We start from the raw sequence: 16,592 nt of genomic DNA on the forward strand, positions 1-16,592 counted from the left end.
AATTATGACTGACAAAACTGCTGTAATGGTATCTGAAAAATCAAGATGAAAGGAATTTTGCTAGTATGAAACATGGATGCTAAATTCTCTTAGCATATCTCCCAATGACCAAGAGGTTAATAATGTTGCTAATGAATTTTTACCTATTAAGGTCACAGTACCTCATGGGACAAATTATTTCCTTCAGCTGTCTGTCAAGTCATAGTACTCTTTCAATTTGCCTAAATATTTAAGAAAGTCCACTATTCCGAGAAAATGCAATGTTGGTACTTTTTTCTTTTATCTTTTACTTTCAGATCTGGACTATCCTTTCCTGGAGTCTGTGAATCATATTGGGCAACCAAGATATTTTTGTGACAAGAACACTTCTTAACCTTTCAGAGCTCCCTTCCACAATGTTGGTTATTTCCGTGAGGGAGGGAAAAGTTGTCTTCGTAAGTCATCCAACATTTCTAAGTATCATTTACTAAGAAAGCCCTTCACCAAAAGCATTTTCTTTCTATGATATTGAGTTGTTTCATGAAATGTGATTTATTATAGGTTTATTCATAGAGGAAATGCTTTTTACTTAGCCTTTCTTTCTTGATGCTAACTTAGTCAAGATGTCTATCTGACCCAGTGAGTCTACGAGTTCATTTCTTTCATCCCAGGTCACAGTGATCCAGGTCAATGTATATATTTGTATAAGAGTAAAGCAAGATTAAATGAAAACTTATCCCCCCCCCCCGCAAACCCCAGCATTTATTATCGTGATATATTCATTCATAGCATGCTTTTCTCTATTTTTTATTATAAGTGAATATAATTTTAGTCCTTTGAGACTTTCTCCCCAATTCAACTACATTTTACTATATACAAAGCCATACCACTTTTATATGGCTTTAACAAAAGGAAAAAAACCCACTAAAATGGTGGTGATTTAAGTATTAATAGCAGCTATTGATTATCTACAGAAGCTTTCTACTACCCTTCTCCTTTTTGTTAAGGAGTTTATTCTGTGCAGTAAGATACATTATTTCAGGCCAAGCATCAAGACCATGGGGATAATAACTTAGAAGTTACATCATCCTTTTCTTTTTTGTTAATCATTCCTCCTTGCCTTTTCTCCACCTCCCCCTCCCTGCCTCCCTTCCAGTGTAATCTCTAGCACTTCCTAAGGTATTGGGAGATAAGTTGGGTTGCTTTTCTCATATGGTATACACAGACTGAAAATTTATATAACAGGTATGCAGCTATTATTCTCAGTGGTTGATCTCTTTGTGTCCATCTTTCAATCCATTAGGGAGTAGAAACTAAACTCTGATTATGCGCTCTGGAAGAAAGCAGCCATCTTAAAGTGTTCACATTGTTTCCTCTGCTACTTTGTTCAGACCCCATGGATAACTTCTGAGACTGATTAGGAGAGTTACTGAAGTCTCAAGCAGGACCATAAAGATATTCATAATTATGACCTGACAGATAATGCTGCCCTACTGAGTTGTTATCTTAGGCAGGTTGGCTCCCCGTGGTGTCATGTTGTTTATTGCCCTGGACTGCAGTGCATTTGGCTCTCTCTAATCTCTTTACTATGGCATCAAAGAGTGGATGGCTGAAGCTTTAAAATAAATCAACACACACACACACACACACACACACACACACACACACAGAGCCCAGAAAAACTGAGGGTGACATAGGTATCAGGATAGAATGTGATTTAATTTTTTTCTCATATGTGTGGGTATATTCTGTTTTTTTGTGAATAGGGAGAGAATGGACCATAAATGATTCCATTTTATAACTTGTATCTGAAATGAAAATGTATCTAATTCAGTAGCACAAAGGCAATATGCCTAAGGGATATCGAGTTTGATATTCTTAATTAAGAAATACACCAGAGTCATGTTTGGAAATTTGTTCCACTTCTCTGAGCTTTAGTTTCTCTCTTTTTTTTTTTAAACAAAAACACAGAACTCTATCATTAGATTTTGTGAAGACCAATGAGGAAAAACTATGATAAAGGTAAATATGAATAAAACTGAGAGAATGGCCTTTGGAGCTTAGCACCAATATTTTGGGAGTAATTTCAATGACTAATGATGGAACAGGAGATGAAATATATTCTAAAATAATGTTTGAGTACAGTACACCAAAAATTTAAAACTTTTTGGAAAATTATAGAAAAGTTTCCATCACTTTAAACATACTGTGTTTATCTGTTTGAATACTAATACTGTGATCTGAGATTTCTTTTGGTATAGAATTTTCCTGGTATGCTTTTTCCTACTATTTTACTTTCAGCCATTTTGTTCCCTTTGTTTTAACAGTTTTATTAGATAATTTTCATACTCTAAAATCATCTACTGTAAGTAGACAATTCAATGAATTTTATTAAGTTTATAGAATTCTGAAACCATCACCACAACCCAATTTTAGAGCACTTGAATCACTCCCAAGTTTCCCTCCTGCTAGTGATCTCTGATCCCATTGATCTGCTTTCTGTGTCTACATTTTTTCTCTCATGGACATTTTATATGAATGAAATCAATATGCAGTCGTTATACCTCACTTTTTAAATTTAGCATAATGTCCTGTTTTCATTTAAGATAATTTCATTATCCCTTTGCCGCGTGTGTTAGTTGTTCATTCCTTTTTTAGATGAATAGTCTTCCATTGTATAAATATACCTTTTTTTTTTTTTTTTTTTTTTTTTTTTTTTTTTACCTTCACCTGATTATCGACATCTGGATTGTTTCCAGTTCAGGGCTCTTATGAATAATGATGCTATGAAAATTTGTATACATGTCTTTGTGTGGACATGTATTTTAATTACTTTTGGGTAGATTCCTAGGAGTGGAGTGGCTATATGGGAAGTGTATTTTTAACTTTGTAAGATGCTGCCAAGCTGTTCTCTATAGTGGCTCTACACTTGACATTCCTATCTGTAAATTCTCAAGGGTTCCAGTTCCTTTGCATCCTGTTAACACTTGGTATTATCCATCTTTTTGATGATACTCATTCTTGTGGGTATGAAGTGGTATCTCATTATGATTTTAATTTACGTTTCCCTGATGATTAATCTAACATCTTCTAATGTGATTAGTGTTTTCTTTGTGTGTTCTCTTTGATGAAATGTCTATTCGATCTTTTGTCTGTTATTACATTGGGTTGTTTTTTATTTTTTATTTTTTATTTTTAAGAATTCTTTATAGGGGAGCCTGGGTGACTCAGTCAGTTAAGAATCCGGCTCTTGATTTCAGCTCAGGTCATGAACTCACGGTTTGTGGGTTCAGGGCCCATGTTGGGCTCTGTGCTAGCAGTGCAGAGCCTGCTTGGGATTCTCTCTCTCTTCCTCTCTCTCTCTCTGCCCCTCTGCCACTTGCACTGTCTCTGTCACTCTCAAAATTCATTAATAAACTTAAAAAAATTAAAAAAAGAATTCTTTATATATTCAGGATACAAATCTTTTTACCAGACATGATTTGGAATAATGCACTCTTGACTTAACAAATCTTTACGTTAATTGGTAGTTTTTCCCTCTTCCCCAAAACAATGCAAGAACGGGGAACACTTTCTCTGTTTATTTCTCTCCCAATATATAATCCACTCATCATATATTTTAATTGTCTTTATAATTAACATTTCACAAGACATTATCATTAATGTTTCATACAGAAAATATGCATTTGGATTTATCTCTATGTTTATAGTTTTTGTTGCTCTTCACTCTCTCATACATCCCTGGCTTTCCATCTGAGATTATTTTTTTCTCCTTGAAGAACACATTTAGATTTATTTTCTTTTTTTCCTCCTTCTTTCCTTGGTTCCCTCATTTATTCCTTCCTTCCTCTTTTTCTTTCTTTTCTTTCTTTCTTCCTTTCTTTCTTCAACAGCTTTATTAAGATACAACTTTCATGATATAAAATTCAGCCATTTAAAATGTACAGTTCAGCTCTCCCTCACTTCCAGCTCTAACAACCACTACAAAATTTTCTATTCTAGTATTTCTTTTAGTGTAGGCCTGCTGCTGCTAAATTAATTATTTCAGTTTGTTTATTCATAAATATTATTTTGCTTTTATTCTAAAAATTAAAGTTACATGTTATAATTTAAAGATGCAATTTAAAGTTTCAGCAATTTAAAGATGTTCCATTATATTCCAATTTTTGTTACTTATTTTTTAAAGTTTATTTATTAATTTTGAGAGAGAGAGAGAGAATGAGAGCAGGGGAGTGGCAGAGAGAGAGAGAGAGAGAGAGAGTGAGAGCAGGGGAGGGACAGAGAGAGAGAGAGAGAGAGAGGGAGAGAGGGAGAGCAGGGGAGGGACAGAGAGAGAGAGAGAGAGCAGGGGAGGGACAGAGAGAGAGAGAGAGAGAGCAGGGGAGGGACAGAGAGAGAGAGAGAGAGAGAGAGAGAGAGAGAGAGCAGGGGAGGGACAGAGAGAGAGAGAGAGAGAGAGAGAGAGAGAATCCAAGAAGGCTCTGCTGACAGCACAGAGCCTGAGAACGGCTTCATCCCACCAACCGCAAGATCAGGAGGCAAAATCAAGAGCCAGGCGCTTAACCAACTGAGCCTCCCAGGTGCCCCCAATTTTCATTATTTTTACAGAAACGTTATTAATGAGTCTTTTGTTGGTTGTTGTTGTTTTTAATATAATGTGGTTTTTTTTCCAGCTGCATTTTATAATTTTATCTTTGGTATTTTCAACCATTTTACTGTGATGTACTTAAGTGTCTTTAGTTTGGTTAACTATTAGTGTAACAAATTATCCCAGATTTGGTGGCATAGACCAGTATTTCATTATGTGTAGAGATTCTGTAGTTATGAATTTGGACACAGTACAGCTATATTGGTTGGTTTCTTCCCAGGATGTCTGTGGTTTTTCGTCTGGGAATACTAAAATGATTGCTTCCTGGAATCCTCTTGGGGGCTTCTTCTCTCACACATCTGGCATCTGTAATAGGATAACCTACCCTCTAGGCTTAGCTGAGTCTGGTGACCAGATCACCTACATGTGACCTTTCTGGGTATGTATCTTCCTATTCAATCTTTCAACCTCAAGCAAACACTGATCAGCTTTCTGTCATGAGAGATTAGTTTTGTCTTTTAAACATTTAATAAAAATGGAATTATACTGTAGGTATATTTTTGTGTTTGGATTTTTTTCTGCTCTGCATGATATTGTTAACTGTATCCACAGTTTATTTTTAAGTTGTATGTTAGTGTGAATATACTGCATTTTGTTTCTCCATTCAACCCTTGATAGAAATTTGGATTGCTTCCAGCTTTTAGTTATTATAAATAAAGCTTCTAAGAACATTTATATACAAATGTTTGCGCAAATATTTCATTTCTCTTTCATTTTGTTCTTAAGATAATCTTATTTCCTGGGAACTTGCCAAGGCTTTCTTTCTTTCTTTCTTTTTTTTTAATGTTTATTTATGTTGAGAGAGAGAGAGAGTGTGAGTGAGGGAGAGGAAGAGAGAGAGGGAGACACAGAATCCAAAGTTATTACTAGTTTGCTAGCATTTTTATAATGAATAGTTGTGGCAATTTGTCATATGACTTTACTGCATGAGATGATCATGCAGTTACTTCCCTTTCAGTCTATTGATAGAGTAAATTATACTAATTGATTTTCAAAGGTTTCATGAGCTTGCATCCTTGGGAAAATCTCCAGTTAGTAATGATGCATTATTTTTTTCATATATTGTTGGATTTGATTTGTTAATAATTTGCTCAGGAGCTTTGTACCTATGTTAACAGATATTTCTCTATAGTTTTCTTTCTTATAATGTCTTTGTCTGGTTTTGTTTCAAGGTAATAGTATCTTCATAAAATGAGTTGGCAATTATCCTCTTCTTAATTTTGGAAGAGTTGGTATACGATTTCGTTATTCTTTAAATGTTTGCTATAATTCACCAGGTAAGCCATCTGACCCTGGAGTTACCTTGAGGGGACTGTTTTGAAATCAAAATCAAATTTCTTAATATATACAGCTATTCATATTTTTCTATTTCTCTGGTGTTAGTTTTGGTTATTTGTGCCTTTTGTGGAATTTTCCCACTTCATTTAGGTTTTTGAAAGTATTGCCATAAAGCTGCTCCTAAGTTTCTCTGGTTGTTCGTTTAATATTGGCTGCATCTTTAGTGGTGGCCATTTTATCTAACTTGTTGAATTTATTGCCAGAAAGTTGTTCATAATATCACCTCATTATCTTTTATCAGTCTGTAGGCTCTGTAGCAATATGTTCTCTTTCTTCACTGACATTGATAATTTGTGCCTTCTCTCTTTGTTCTTATTATTCTAGCTATAGTTTTATAATATCTATTATTTTTAAAGAAGTTATTTTGAGATTTTTTTCTCTATTTTTATTTTCTCTTTAATTAATTTCTTCTCTATATTATTTCTCTCCTACTCACTTTGATTTTGATTTTTCTCTTTAAAGTTTTTTTTCTTGTTTTTTTTTTTTAAGTAGAAGTTTAGATAATAGATTTTAGACTTTATTTTTACTAATTTAAGTAATTATGGCTATAAATTCTTCTCTAAATACATCCTTGGTTACATGTCATAAATTTTGATGTATCTTCGTTTTTATTCAGTTCAAAATATTATGCATGCACACCTGGGAGGATTTGCATTTTGCTTTTGTTGAGTGGCATGCCCTGAAAACATCAATTAGGTCAATTTGTATGATAGCATTTTTAGTCTTCTACATCTTTATTGGTTTTCCATCTACTTATTCTTTTTTTTTTAACTTTTTTTTAAACATTTATTTATTTTTGAGAGACAGAAAGAGACAGAGTGCCAGCAGGGAAGGGGCAGAGAGAGAAGGAGACACAGAATCTAAAGCAGACTCCAGGCTCTGAGCAAGCTGTCAGCATAGAGCCCGATGTGGAGCTCGAACCTACAAACCGTGAGATCATGACCTGAGGCGAAGTCGGACACTTAACCAACTGAGCCACACAGGTGCCCCTCTACTTATTCTCTTTGTTACTAAGAGAAGAGTGTTGAAATTCCAACTCTAATTATGGATTTGTTTATTTCTCCTTTCATTTCAACTACAAACTGTGTTTAGCAATGTAGTTGATTTTCACTCTGGTGAAAGTTCCTTATCCTATTATAGTGCAGCAACAACCAGATATCAGTTTAGCACCAGTACCTGGATCACATTTTGAACATCTGTTCTGTAATCACCCATAAACTGAGATGGGTATGAGAAAGCCTTCAAATAACTATGCATGTGAAACTTCAAAATGAACAGAATGAAGTCTTAATATGAAGATGAGGGGCAGGGCACCTGGGTGGCTTAGTGGGTTAAACTTCAGACTCTTAATCTCTGCTCAGGTCATGATCTCATAGTTTGTGAGTTTGAGCCCCACATGGGGTTTTGTGCTGATGGCATGGAACCTGTTTGGGATTCTGTTTCTCCTTCTCTCTGCCCCTCCCTGGCCTGTTCTTTCTCTTTCTCTCTCTCTCATTCTCTCTCTCTCTTTCAAAATAAATAAACTTCTAAAAAAAGAAAATGAAGGGTGCCTGTGTGGTTCAGTTGGTTGAGTGTCCAACTCTTGATTTTGGCTCAGGTCATGATCCCAGTGTTGTGGGATCAAGCCCCACATCAGGCTCCATGCTGAGCATAGAGCCTTCTTGGGATTTTTTTTCTCTCTCTCTGCCCCTTTCCACAGCTCGTGTGCTTTCTCTCTCTCTCTCTCTCTCTCTCTCTCAAATAAATAAATAAATAAATAAAAATTTAAAAAAAGAAAATTGGACTATTTAAATAACTAAAAGTGACTGAAAGTTATTTGAGATGTTACTAAGAAAGCCTAATATTTAATAGGAAAGAAAAGATCTTAGATGGTTGCAATTATTTTTCTGAATTACCATTTTATTTTTACAGCCTAGCGAATTAACATTTCCTACCAGAACTATTACACTTGGTATAGAAAATCCTCAACTTAAAGTGGTTTACACTTAAGCCTCCTCTGTTATTACCTAAATGCTCAATTTACAGAAAACTGAGGCTTAGAGTTCAAGTTCACATAGAACATGGTGGAACTGAGATCTCAAATCATTTTGCCTTTCTCTAAAACCCATGCTTTTATCCACGTCACTATACCTCACTATTTTTCTCTAAAATTATGAGATCTTTGGCAAGGCCACCTCTTTCTCGCAGTGTATATACACTATACTAGACTATATACTGTGTGCAGACAGCTCAGAGCCTGGAGCCTGGTTCGGATTCTGTCTTCTTTCTCTGCTCTTCTCCCACTTGTGCTCTGTTTCTCTCTTTCTCAAAAATAAATAAACATTTTTTAAAAAGTGCCCCTATTTCTGATTCCATGAAAACCAAGAAAACTTATGATATTTTAGCTCCCTTTGTAGTTTTCCAACAGGAAGGAAATCAGTTGATCACATCAATATGGACGTTTGGTATAAATGCTAGATTTATTTCTTACTGTGAATTAATACAATGCTATTCTTCTTTTCACTGGTTTGAGAATTTGTCCTGGAGAGACAAATCCATTTTTAGTGGACTGATAAAAATCAGTTTTTTAAACCCACAAGGCTGAGATTCAGGTTAAACTGTGTTAGATTCACCAAGGTATATGCTGTCCTATTGACACCCTATTGAAGCTGATAGCCAGGCTTCCCTAAAACATACTGTTGGTGAAGTGCCATGACATTTATTTTTTTCTTTTTTTAAATTTAAATTTTAGTTATATAACATACAGTTCAATATTGGTTTCAGGAGTAGAATTCAGTGATTCATCACTTACATATAACACCCAGTGCTCTTCACAAGTGCCCTTCTTAGTATGCATCATCCATCTAGCCCATCCAGAGTATCCCTCTCCTCTGTACCCCCCTTCCTCTATGTTCATCTGTTTTGTTTCTTAAATTCTACATATGAATGAAATAATATGGTATTTACCTTTCTCTGATTGACTTATTTTGCTTAGGGTAATGCATTCTAGATCCATCTATATCATTTCAAATGGCAAGGTTTCATTCTTTTTGATGGCTGAGTTTTATATATATATATATATATATATATATATATATATATATATATATACATATACATATATATATATATATATATACACACACACACACATACACACACACACATATACCATATACACCCCAAATCTTTATCCATTCATCAGTCAATGGACATTTGGGCTGTCTCCATGATTTGGCTATTGTTGATAATGCTGCTATAAACATTGTGGTGCATGTACCCCTTTGAATCTGTATTTTTGTATCCTTTGGGCAAATAGCTAATAGTGCAATTGCTGGATCATAGGGTACTTCTATTTTTAGTTTTATAAGGAACCTCCATAGTATTTTTAGGAGTGGTTGCACCAGTTTGCATTCCCACCAACAGTGTAAAAGAGTTCCACTTTCTCCACATCTTCACCAACATCCGTTGTTTCCTGTGTTGTTAATTTTAGCCACTCTGACCGGTGTGAGGTGGTGTCTCAGTGTGGCTTTGATTTGTCTTTCCCTGATGATAAGTGAGATTGAGCACCTTTTCATGTGTCTGTTAGCCATTTGGATGTCTTCTTTGGGAAAGTGTCTATTCATGTTTTCTGCCCATTTTTTAACTGGATTATTTGTTTTTTGGGTGTTGAGTGTCATAAGTTCTTTATAGATTTTGGATACTAACCCTTTGTCTGATATGTCATTTGCAAATATCTTCTCCCATTCTGTTGGCCTACATTTTAGTTTTGTTGATTGTTTCCTTCACTGTATACAAGTTTTTATCCTGATGAAGTCCCAATAGTTCATGTTTGCTTTTGTTTCCCTTGCCTTTGGTGACAAGTCGAGTAAGAAATTGCTGTAGGTGAGGTCAAAGAGGTTGCTGCCTGTGTTCTCCTCTAGGATTTTAGTGTCATATTTAAAATGTTGGCACTTATAAAAGCACAAAAAATATAATAAGATAAAAATGAGTGAATGAACATGGCAAAGACAAAATAAAATGTAAAGATAATATGAAGCTAGAAATAGGGTTAGTACACAAAATATATGCCATAGGATATGATGTATTGCTAGTGACAGGCTTTAAATTTGAGTTTGTGCTTCATAGAAGGCAAATCAAAGTGGAAAAACACAATAAACTAAAGATTCATAACAGGTTTTTTTCTTTTTATTTACTCCTTTAAGAAATAACACAAGTAATACATGACTAGTATAGAAAAATTAGACAGTGAATAATAATTATTTTGAAATTTTATAATCCCCTCCATCCAGAACTAATCGTTTTTAACATTTCAAAGTGTTTCAATGTTGTAAAATAGTCATTTTTGCAAATTTCCATTTGTATAAATATATTTAAAATGGAATCATATTAATATTTTTACTCACCAATATTTTATAACTATTTTTCTAATAGATATTATTATTTTCACTGACTACAGTTATAAAAAAGTAAGTCACAATTTGTTTAGCACTCTAATTCTGTTTGACTCAGGTCTATTTTTTTCTATTTTAGACAATGCTGTGATGAACATCCTTGTACATCTCTACACACTTGACTGATTATTTAATTGGGATAAAGTTCAAAAAGTGACACTGCTGGATCTACATAAGAGTTGACAGTTTTATTTTTGAGCTGGGTTTTGAAGAATGAAATGCATTTCATCACGTGAAGAATCAAGTGAGCAACAGTAATACCTTCTCTAAAACCTAAGTTAAGTGTGATATTAGGGTCTTTGAAATATAAAGAACATTAAAACTTTTGAGAGTCTCAATTTGTAAGCCTCTTGTAGCAAATACTATATACACCTGTTAAAACTGTGTTAGTATGAATATGCAAGGCTAGGTCATTTTTCCAGGATATCATAGCTCAGTTTGGGTAAAAACCAAATGATGTGACTCATTCTTTTATTTTTTTTCATTTATGTTTCAATTTACTTAATAGATTTTTATTGAGTAATTAATAAGTGAAAGACAGTGTGATAGGCCAGTGCACACACTGATAAGATAGACATGGCTAAGTACATGTTGGGGGAGCTATGCTGTCCATCTCCACAAATGTTTGGTTTATGTTTGCTATGCTTTCGTTGCTACAGATTTTGAATTAGAATGTTTTTATGTGAGTCAGATATATTTGAAAATGTGCCAATATGATCCTTTTGAAAGCCAGTGATCTAAGAGACTGCCTTCTGAACCATCTTGTTCAGTCTCTGCAAAACATTTTTGCTCTTAGTTTGGGTTTTAATTATAAAGTTGTCATAGAGTTTTCACACTTAATTTATTCCCAAGATCATGATCCAGGGGTTTTATAGATAGTAATAAAAGGTTATTTAGATCAGTGATTCTTAAGTGGGTTTTAGACTCAGTTTTTGAATTTTTCGAAGTACATAGGCATGAGCCATGTGTTTAAGTCCACCAAGGAATAACCAGGCCATTGCGGCTGGAGTGAGGAGAGACGCAGCATATGAGAGGGAAGACAGAGCCAGATTACATATGGCCTCTAGGCCTGGTTAAGGAGTTAAGTTGTGAATTTATTTGCTTTCATATTTAAATATTTAGCTCAAAATACTTTTTCTTTCATGATTCTATCCCTAAACTCTCCAGTTCACACAGATATCTCCTGTCTTGGCAATCCTATTACAGTTCTTATCCTAGCATATGATCTAGCTCTTAATAATATTTTTATTCTGTTATGTTACTGTTGTTTCAATAAGAAGATGTCTTTTGAGGGCGTGTTTTGTATTATAGATAATTTTGCCTAGCATCATTCTGGACCCACACTAGATATTCCATAAATATTAATTGCTTATAGTTCCTGAGAGGTAGGGGATGGGTGTGGGGGAGAAGAACCAAGGGAAAACAATGGGTGGGTGATATGAAAATCTGTGTCTTTGCCATTGAGAAAGTAAAGTCATTCATGTAAAGACTAGAGAATCAAACCATTTCAAAATTATTTCTGGTAATTTTTGTCCCCTCTTTTTAAATTATTTATTTATATTTTTATGATTTTTTAATTTTATTTCATCATAATTTTTTAATTATTTATCAGTTTTTGTTTCTAAATGCATCTATCATTAATTTATTTCACTAAGAAAGGTCTATTTTATCTTTCTTTCTCATGTCCTGATTTAATATTCATTCTTGTCAGAGAGTTTGGTCATGGCTCAGATGTTACTGTGAAATTGGGACGAGTAGGGCATTGTTCCACTATGCTTTTGAAAAACCGCTATACCTTTTGTATCGGGTAAATAGACACAATTCCAAAAAGGGATATACATTTCCATTCAAATTCTTTTCATGCTGATGTTACATAAAGCACATTCTGAGAGCCAAGAATGAGCAAGAACTGCTTCTTAAAGAAGAAAGGATAAAGCAAGATAAAGACATCAAAGCTATTGCCATTACATTTTATCCTGAAAGAAACAAGAAATTACCAGGAAGGATCAGAACCTAACGGAAAGGGGTTACTGTTACAAATCCCTGCGAGCATTTCAGAAAGGAGTAGAACTTTTTCAGGGGAGGAGATTTATTTATCCAACTGACAATGAGTCTGTGAAATTATCTAGTTAATGCAAACAAAAGGCAGGGGCTTTAATGCTACTGGGTACCTGATGTTTCAAAAATCAGGGAAACATACCTAAAAATGTGTAAAGTGAAAAATGTCTAGGGCCAGCTTTTTAACTGACACTTTTAAAAACACTTTCAAGATTTCTCAAAGTACAGCTTCAAGTTCAAAGTGAACTCTTTGGAAACTGGTTTCACTAAGAACCAGTGTCAGCATCAAGCAGCATCAGTAGATTGTTAGGTCTAAGGCTTTCCATGATACCAGGGACTGAAGAAGCATTTTCGGGTTTTTTTTAAATAGTATGCCCCAAAGGATACTATTTAGAATGAAGTTCCTTGTTGATAGTTTCTTTATTGCTGGTAATCTCTTTAAATCTATAAAATAAAGTTTTGCATTTTAAAGAGTACGGTAGTTATAGATAAGAAAAATTAGCAAATTTCGGAAAGATCTACTCACACCTATTTGTTATATCTCAATTATAAACTGTAAGTGTTACTTCTAAATGTATATATAAATTATTACATATTAAATTAAAATTAAAAATGACTATTAAAATTAAAAAATGCATCTGGAGTTTTATATATATCTATGTAGATATAGCTATATATATTTTTTTTTAGAGAGAGAGAGCACATGAACAAACAGAGGAGGAGCACAAGGAGAGGGAGAGAGAGAATCTTAAGCAGGCTCCATGCCTAGCACAGGGCCCCATGTGGGTCTCGATGTCACTACCCTGAGATCATGACCTCAGCCAAAATCAAGAGTTAGACGCTTTGGGGCGCCTGGGTGGCGCAGTCGGTTAAGCGTCCGACTTCAGCCAGGTCACGATCTCGCGGTCCGTGAGTTCGAGCCCCGCGTCAGGCTCTGGGCTGATGGCTCGGAGCCTGGAGCCTGCTTCCGATTCTGTGTCTCCCTCTCTCTCTGCCCCTCCCCCGTTCATGCTCTGTCTCTCTCTGTCCCAAAAATAAATAAAAAAAAAACGTTGAAAAAAAAAATTAAAAAAAAAAAAAAAAGAGTTAGACGCTTTAACCGATTGAGCCACCCAGGTGCCCCCAAAATGCATCTGGAGTTTTAAAATAATGAGTCATGTACTTCATGTTAACATACAAGATGGGTTACTACTAATCCAAGTCTTACTTACTTTTAAAATCCAAAGACTAAGTCATAATTTGTAGTCACTAGCTCACAATGTCACAATAGAGTGTCTTGTTTTCGAAGTGCCTTATGTTCACATATCTTTGCGAATTCCTCCAGTGCAAGAGTACATTTCTTTGATACCTCTAGTAGTTGGTGCAGTGTAATACAATGAAAAGTTTTTCCTAAATAACTTCAGTAGAATTGGAGTAAAGGATTAAAAAAATGTTCATCTGTTGATATCTAGCTGGCAGACTTAGAAGATACATACAACTTCTTACTTTTCAAGGTTGAATATTTCACTAGTGGGGTGTTTCAGCATAACTTTGGAAACTTTTACTATAAATTAGACACTCTGCACTAAAAAATGAACATAGGAGAAGTTTAAAAGGTATAAAAAATGTTTTTAAATTTAGGATAACAAAGCTATTCTCATTTCCCATTACCACAGATAATAAGTTCAGTGAGGTCAAGAAAAGATATGAAGATAAAATAAAATGATGAAAAAAAAGAAATGGTATAAAGATTTTTACACAATAGAGTTTTAATTAAACATTTTCAGTACATGCTGTTCACAATATAAATGACATTATTAAGGTGTCCCCCATTAATTATAAGAAAATTATTCATTCATTCATTCATTCATTCATTCAGCAAATATTTGCATGTTTACAATATGCCAAGCCCTGGAGATACCTGAATGAACAAAAGAGACAAAAATCTCTGCCCATAGTAATTATTAGTTGCTGTTTTAAATGATGTTTAACTTGGGAAAATTTAAAGTTTCTTCAATGAAACTCTACCACTTTTTCCACTTTGTAAATCTATCATGGACAAATTTAAATATATGGGTTTCTTTTTCCAATTTGTATTTTGCAAGCATCTGTTGCTTTTAAAGCATAGAATTGTCTGCTTGAATAACTAAATAAAGACATCAAAGACCTTACTCTTAAGGAACTGGTACTAACTGAAAGGAAGAGTGCCTACCCATGGAAAAAATTAAATAAATACAGAAATATGCATATCAAAGTAGTGATTCAAGATACTGATAAACACCTTTGATGTTTAGAGACAGGCCAGTAGATATGAAATCATCAAGTGGATTAGGATGTTGAGTAAATCAAATGCTCATTAGTGCTTCCTATGTGTATTTTCATTTGTCTTGCTGTTTCTTGGGAGGTGAAGACTTAAATAACATTTTTACTACTCTTAGGCAAAGGATTCATATTGAAAATACTTGAAGCTGATGGTAGTGATGGTAGCCTTCTCTGCATAACAAAATAATGCATCCAGTAGATTGTAAGCATTTACAGATTTCTTAGGACTCCTGGTTTCAACTGTGTGCCAGCTATGTGGAACATTCTTCATACTTTTACTGGAAGAAATTTGAGTCAGTTTCCCTGTAATACTAGTATCTAGAGAATCACTCGGTTAGTGAGTTTGTCTAGGAGGCACTCAGAATCTTTCAGTATTTTTGTTGTTCTAATACTCCTAAAATAATACCAACTTGCCTATTTTGTGAATACTTTTCATTAACTAAGAGAGAAAATTATATCAAAATTTGAATAGAAAAATTATGATGTGAAATATGCCTAGGAAAAACACATTTGGTTAAAAACAAGATTGAAAAGAAAGGAGGCTGTAAAAATGTTATATAATTAAATTGGGAGATTTATCAAGGATAGACATATTTTTCTAACATTACCCCAAACCTATTATTTGGAACTCTTTTTTTCCACCTTGTTAATATTAAATCCTGAGATTTAGATAAATATTTTTGTTTTTAATTTTTTAGCATATTTACACTATGTTTACCACGAGGGTGGCTATTAAAAGTATTAAACTCTTACTAATGATATGATGGCTGTTTTATTTGTGTGACTTCTTTAAAGTGCAGGGACATGATAAAATTTTATTGCAAGCTTTTGACTGTGTTTACATTTCAGTCAATAAAACGATTTCAAAACCTTTCCATTTCTTCTGGTCACATCAATAGTGTCCAGTTTCACAGCTGTGGTAGCATGTGCAGCATTAGACTGCACTGTATTTTAGGAAGAAAAGTTTAAATAAAGGCGTATTTATTGAATTCTTATGAGACTCCATCTCAGTGTGCTATACTTAGGGTATTTTATAATTGCCTTCTTGTATGTTACAATCTCATTCAAAAGGAAGAATTTGTGTACATCAGACAATAGAATATAATCCAAAAAGAATGACCAGTTGAATATAACCAAGCACCAATATGTATGCCAAGTACAATAAGAGCCGTGTATTCAGGGAAAGTTTAATGGAAGAAGTGAACCTGAGAACAGATCTTGAAGGCATGGCTCTTCTTTAGAGTTTGATAAAGTAGAATAGAGCAAATGGTCTATAATCATAACTGAAACTGTGAGGACAGAACAAGTGTAGTTATGTAAGAAACTCAGGAGGTCAGCTGGGCTGGAGAGAAGGCATAGGGGAAGGATCACCTGGGGTGTGATGATGCCTGACTTGCCATGCATATCCTCATGTAGAGGATGGACTGTATGGACTGTATCCATTATGCAATGGGAGTTCGTTAAGGCTTGTAACAGGACAGTTACAGTTCTGAGTATTTTTTTCCCATAACATGTGTGTAAATAACTTTAAATAAATATACATGTGGATTTGATCCAGTATTTATTTATTTATTTATTTATTTATTTATTTATTTATTTATGTATGTATGTATGTATGTATGTATGTATGTATTTAAAATGTTTTTATTTATTTATTTTGAGAGAAAGAGCAAGAGAACAGGTGGGGGGGGGGGGGCGGTGCAGAGAGAAGGAAGGGAGGGAGAACGAATCCTAAGCAGGCTCCATGCTTTCAGGGCAGAGTCCGATGTGAGCTTAATCCCACAAACCGTGAGATCATGACCAGAGCCAAAATCAAGAGTCGGATGCTTAACTGA

At 34.4% G+C, this 16,592-nt stretch overlaps 1 long non-coding RNA gene across 1 annotated transcript; it reads left to right on the forward strand.

The window, feature by feature from the left end:
- Positions 1 to 302: 302 nt before the first annotated feature.
- LOC122221313 lies at positions 303 to 16,552 on the forward strand. Its single transcript, XR_006203156.1, has 3 exons — positions 303 to 434; positions 10,478 to 10,642; positions 16,512 to 16,552. It is a non-coding gene; the product is annotated as an uncharacterized LOC122221313 (long non-coding RNA).
- The last annotated feature ends 40 nt before the right edge of the window (positions 16,553 to 16,592 follow it).

This window comes from Panthera leo, chromosome B3, assembly GCF_018350215.1.
Source record: "Panthera leo isolate Ple1 chromosome B3, P.leo_Ple1_pat1.1, whole genome shotgun sequence".
NCBI classification, from domain to species: Eukaryota; Metazoa; Chordata; class Mammalia; order Carnivora; family Felidae; genus Panthera; species Panthera leo.